The sequence below is a fragment of the Triticum dicoccoides genome, chromosome 5A (assembly GCF_002162155.2).
Source record: "Triticum dicoccoides isolate Atlit2015 ecotype Zavitan chromosome 5A, WEW_v2.0, whole genome shotgun sequence".
NCBI classification, from domain to species: domain Eukaryota; kingdom Viridiplantae; phylum Streptophyta; class Magnoliopsida; order Poales; family Poaceae; genus Triticum; species Triticum dicoccoides.
The window spans coordinates 631237738-631244093 of record NC_041388.1 but is presented as its reverse complement, the minus strand read 5'-3'; positions in this window follow the sequence as shown (position 1 = coordinate 631244093).

Here is a 6356-nt window from a genome sequence, read left to right as displayed (position 1 = left end):
CCGACAGTACATACGCAGCAAAGAAGGTCGTATGCCCTCTAGGATTGGAGGTGGAGAAGATACGTGCATGCCCTAATGACTGCATCCTCTACCGCGGTGCATACAAGGATCTGAACGCATGCCCGGTATGCGGTGCGTTGCGGTATAAGATCAGACGAGATGACCCTGGTGATGTTGACGGCGAGCCCCTCAGGAAGAGGGTTCCTGCGAAGGTGATGTGGTATGCTCCTATAATACCACGGTTGAAACGTTTGTTCAGAAACGAAGAGCATGCCAAGTTGATGCGATGGCACAGTGAGAACCGAAAGAAAGATGGGAAGTTGAGAGCACCCGCTGACGGGTCGCAGTGGAGAAAAATCGAGAGAAAGTACTGGGATGAGTTTGCAAAGGACCCAAGAAATGTATGGTTTGCTTTAAGCGCGGATGGCATTAATCCTTTCGGGGAGCAGAGCAGCAATCACAGCACCTGGCCCGTGACTCTATGTATGTATAACCTTCCTCCTTGGATGTGCATGAAGCGGAAGTTCATTATGATGCCAGTTCTCATCCAAGGCCCTAAGCAACCCGGCAACGAAATTGATGTGTACCTAAGGCCATTAGTTGAAGAACTTTTACAGTTGTGGAATGGAAATGGTGTACATACGTGGGATGAGCACAGACAGGAGGAATTTAACCTTAAGGCGTTGTTGTTCGTGACCATCAACGATTGGCACGCTCTCAGTAACCTTTCAGGACAGACAAACAAAGGATACCACGCATGCACGCACTGTTTAGATGACACTGAAAGTATATACCTGGACAAATGCAGGAAGAATGTGTACCTGGGCCATCGTCGATTTCTTCCGACCAACCATCAATGTCAAAAGAAAGGCAAGCATTTCAAAGGCGAGGCAGATCACCGAAAGAAGCCCGCCATGCGCACCGGTGATCACGTGCTTGCTATGGTCAATGATTTACACTACGTAATCTTTGGAAAGGGTCCCGGTGGACTAGCTGTTCCGAATGACGCTGAGGGACACGCACCCATGTGGAAGAAAAAATCTATATTTTGGGACCTACCCTACTGGAAAGACCTAGAGGTCCGCTCCTCAATCAACATGATGCACGTGACGAAGAACCTTTGCGTGAACCTGCTAGGCTTCTTGGGCGTGTATGGGAAGACAAAAGATACACCTGAGGCACGAGAGGACCTGCAACGTTTGCACGAAAAAGACGGCATGCCTCCGAAGCAGTATAAAGGTCCTGCCAGCTACGCTCTTACGAAAGAAGAGAAAGAAATCTTCTTTGAATGCCTGCTCAATATGAAGGTCACGACTGGCTTCTCGTCGAATATAAAGGGAATAATAAATATGCCAGAGAAAAAGTTTCAGAACCTAAAGTCTCATGACTGCCACGTGATTATGACACAACTGCTTCCGGTTGCATTGAGGGGGCTTCTACCGGAAAACGTTCGATTAGCCATTGTGAAGCTATGTGCATTCCTCAATGCAATCTCTCAGAAGGTGATCGATCCAGAAATCGTACCAAGGCTAAGGAGTGATGTGGCGCAATGTCTTGTCAGTTTCGAGCTGGTGTTCCCACCATCCTTCTTCAATATCATGACGCACGTCCTAGTTCATCTAGTCGACGAGATTGTCATCCTGGGGCCCGTATTTCTACACAATATGTTCCCCTTCGAGAGGTTCATGGGAGTCCTAAAGAAATACGTCCGTAACCGCGCTAGGCCAGAAGGAAGCATCTCCATGGGCCATCAAACAGAGGGTGTTATCGGGTTTTGTGTTGACTTCATTCCTGGCCTTAACAAGATAGGTCTCCCTAAATCGCGGTATGAGGGGAGACTGGCTGGAAAAGGCACTCTGGGAAGAGACTCAATAATATGCAGGGACGGATATTCTTGGTCTCAAGCACACTACACAGTTCTACAGAACTCTACCTTGGTGACCCCGTATGTCGATGAACACAAGAACAGTCTGCGCTCCAAACACCCGGAGCAGTGTGACGACTGGATTACATGTGAACACATCAGGACTTTCAGCAGTTGGTTGGAAACTGTTGGGGAACGTAGCAGAAATTCAAAAAATTTCCTACGTATCACCAAGATCTATCTATGGAGAGACCAGCAACGAGGGGAAGGAGAGTGCATCTACATACCCTTGTAGATCGCTAAGCGGAAGCGTTCAAGAGAACGGGGTTGAAGGAGTCATACTCATCGTGATCCAAATCACCGGAGATCCTAGTGCCGAACGGACGGCACCTCCGCGTTCAACACACGTACAGCCCGGTGACGTCTCCCACGCCTTGATCCAGCAAGGAGAGAGGGAGATGTTGAGGAAGACTCCACCCAGCAGCAGCACAACGGCGTGGTGGTGGTGGAGGAGCGTGGCAATCCCGTAGGGCTTCGCCAAGCACCATGGGAGAGGAGTAGGGAGAGAGGTAGGGCTGCACCAAGAGGGAGAGAACTCATGTGTTGGGCTGCTCCAAAACCTCCAATATATATAGGGGAAGAGGGGGCTGTGCCCCCTTTAGGGTTTCCCACCCCAAGGGGTGCGGCCAAGGGGGGAGGAGTGCCTCCCAAGTCAAGTGGAGGCCTCCCCCTTTAGGGTTTTCCCCTTCCCATGCGCATGGGCCTTGGGGGGGCTGGTGCCCCTGGCCCATTAAGGCTAGGGCGCCCCCCTACAGCCCATGCTACTGTATTGGACGTGGTGGCCGGACCTCCGTACCCCTCCGGAATCCTCCGGAACCTTCTGGAAGCTTCCCGGTACAATACCGAAAAAACCCGAACTTTTTCCGGAACCCGAACAACAACTTTCCATATATAAATCTTTACCTCCGGACTATTCCGGAACTCCTCGTGACGTCCGGGATCTCATCCGGGACTCCGAACAACATTCGGTAACCACATACAAACTTCCTTTATAACCCTAGCGTCACCGAACCTTAAGTGTGTAGACCCTACGGGTTCGAGAGACATGCAGACATGACCGAGACGTTCTCCGGTCAATAACCAACAGCGGGATCTGGATACCCATGTTGGCTCCCACATGTTCCACGATGATCTCATCGGATGAAACACGATGTCAAGGACTCAATCGATCCCGTATACAATTCCCTTTGTCTAGCGGTATTGTACTTGCCCGAGATTCGATCGTCGGTATACCGATACCTTGTTCAATCTCGTTACCGGCAAGTCTCTTTACTCGTTTCCGTAACACATCATCCCGTGATCAACCCCTTGGTCACATTGTGCACATTATGATGATGTCCTACCGAGTGGGCCCAGAGATACCTCTCCGTTTACACGGAGTGACAAATCCCAGTCTCGATTCGTGCCAACCCAACAGACACTTTCGGAGATACCTGTAATGCACCTTTATAGTCACCCAGTTACGTTGTGACGTTTGGTACACCCAAAGCATTCCTACGGTATCCGGGAGTTGCACAATCTCATGGTCTAAGGAAATGATACTTGACATTAGAAAAGCTTTAGCATACGAACTACACGATCTTTGTGCTAGGCTTAGGATTGGGTCTTATCCATCATATCATTCTCCTAATGATGTGATCCCGTTATCAATGACATTCAATGTCCATGGTCAGGAAACCGTAACCATCTATCGATCAACGAGCTAGTCAACTAGAGGCTTACTAGGGACACGGTGTTGTCTATGTATCCACACGTGTATTACGATTTCCGGATAATACAGTTATAGCATGAATAAAAGACTATTATCATGAACAAAGAAATATAATAATAACCAATTTATTATTGCCTCTGGGGCATATTTCCAACAGTCTCCCACTTGCACTAGAGTCAATAATCTAGTTCACATCGCCATGTGATTAACACTCACAGGTCACATCGCCATGTAACCAACATCCAAAGAGTTTACTAGAGTCAATAATCTAGTTCACATCACTATGTGATTAGCACTCAATGAGTTCTGGGTTTGATCATGTTTTGCTTGTAAGAGAGGTTTTAGTCAACGGGTCTGAACCTTTCAGATCCGTGTGTGCTTTACAAATCTTTATGTCATCTCCTAGATGCAGCTCCCACGCTCTATTTGGAGCTATTCCAAATAACTGTTCTACTTGGAGCTATTCCAAATTGTTGCTCCATTATACGTATCCGGTATCTCTACTCAGAGCTATCTGGATAGGTGTTAAGCTTGCATCGTCGTAACTCTTTACGTCGAACTCTTTATCACCTCCATAACCGAGAAAATTCCTTAGTCCACTAGTTACTAAGGATAACTTTGACCACTGTCCTGTGATCCATTCATGGATCACTCTTTGTACCCCTTGACTGTCTCATGGCAAGGCACACTTTAGGTGCGGTACACAGCATAGCATACTGTAGAGCCTACGTCTAAAGCATAGGGGACGACCTTCGTCCTTTCTCTCTTTTCTGCCGAGGTCGAGCTTTAAGTCTTAACTTCGTACCTTACAACTCAGGCAAGAACTTCTTCTTTGACTGATCCATCTTGAACACCTTCAAGATCATGTCAAGGTATGTGCTCATTTGAAAGTATTATTAAGCATTTTGATCTATCCTTATAGATCTTGATGCTCAATGTTCAAGTAGCTTAATCCAGGCTTTCCATTGAAAAACACTTTCCAAATAACCCTATATGCTTTCCAGAAAATCATTTCTGATCATCAACATGTCAACAACATATACTCATCAGAAATTCTATAGTGCTTCCACTCACTTCTTTGGAAATACAAGTTTCTCATAAACTTGGTATAGACCCAAAATCTTTGATCATCTCATCAAAGCGTATATTCCAACTCCGAGATGCTTACTCCAGTCCTTAGAAGGATAGCTGGAGCTTCGCATACTTGTTAGCATCTTTCAGGATTGACAAAACCTTCTGGTTGTATCACATACAACCTTTCCTCAAGTATAACGTCGAGGAAACAATGTTTTTGACATCCTATCTGCAAGATTTCATCAATCATGCAGTAACTGCTAATCCAACTCCAACAGACTCTTAGCATCACTACGAGTGAGAAAACCTCACTGTAATCAACTCCTTGAACTTGTCGGAAAATATCTTAACGACAAGTCGAGCTTTCTTAATGTTAATTCTTACCATCATTGTCTGTCTTCCTTTTAAAAATCCATCCGTACCCAATGGTCTTACGACCATCAAGTATTTCTTCCAAAGTCATGGATCCGTTCTCGGATTTTATGGTTTCGAGCCATTTATCAGAATCCGGGCCCACCGTCGCTTCTCCATAGCTCGTAGGTTCATTGTTGTCTAGCAACATGACCTTCAAGACAGGATTACTGTACCACTCTGAAGTAGTACGTATCCTTGTCACCCTATGAGGTACGGCAGTGACTTGATCCGAAACTTCATGATCACTATCATAAGCTTCTACTTCAATTGGTGTAGGTGCCACATGAACAACTTCCTGTGCTCTGATACACACTGGTTGAAGTGATGGTTCAATAACCATATCAAGTCTCCACCATCCTCCCACTCAACTCTTTCGAGAGAAACCTTTCCTCGAGAAAGGACCCGATTCAAGAAACAATTCATATTGCTTTCGGATCTGAATTAGGAGGTATACCCAACTGTTTTGGGTGTCCTATGAAGATGCATTTTGTCCGCTTTGGGTTCGAGCTTATCAATCCTGAAACTTTTTCACATAAGCGTCGCAGCCCCAAACCTTTAAGAAACGACAACTTAGGTTTCTCTAAACCATAATTCATACGGTGTCATCTCAATGGAATTACGTGGTGCCCTATTTAAAGTGAATGTGGTTGTCTCTAATGCCTAACCCATGAACAATAGTGGTAATTCGATAAGAGACATCATGGTACGCACCATATCCAATAGGGTGCAACTATGATGTTCAGACACACCATCACATTATGGTGTTCCAGGCGGTATTAATTGCAAAACAATTTCCACAATGTCTTAATTGTGTGCCAAAACTCGTAACTCAGATATTCATCTCTATGATCATATCATAGACATTTTATCCTCTTGTCACAATGATCTTCTACTTCACTCTGAAATTACTTGAACCATTCAATAATTCAGACTTGTGTTTCATCAAGTAAATATTCTCAACATCTACTCGAATCATCTGTGAAGTAAGAACATAACGATATTCATTGCATGCCTCAGCACTCATTGGACTGCACACATCAAAATGTGTTACTTCCAACAAGTTGCTATCTTGTTCCATTTTACTGAAAACGAGGCTTTTTCAGTCATCTTGCCCATGTGGTATGATTTGCATATCTCAAGTGATTCAAAATCAAGCGAGTCCAAACGATCCATCTGCATGGAGTTTCTTCATGCGTATACACCAATAGACATGGTTCGCATGTCTCAAACTTT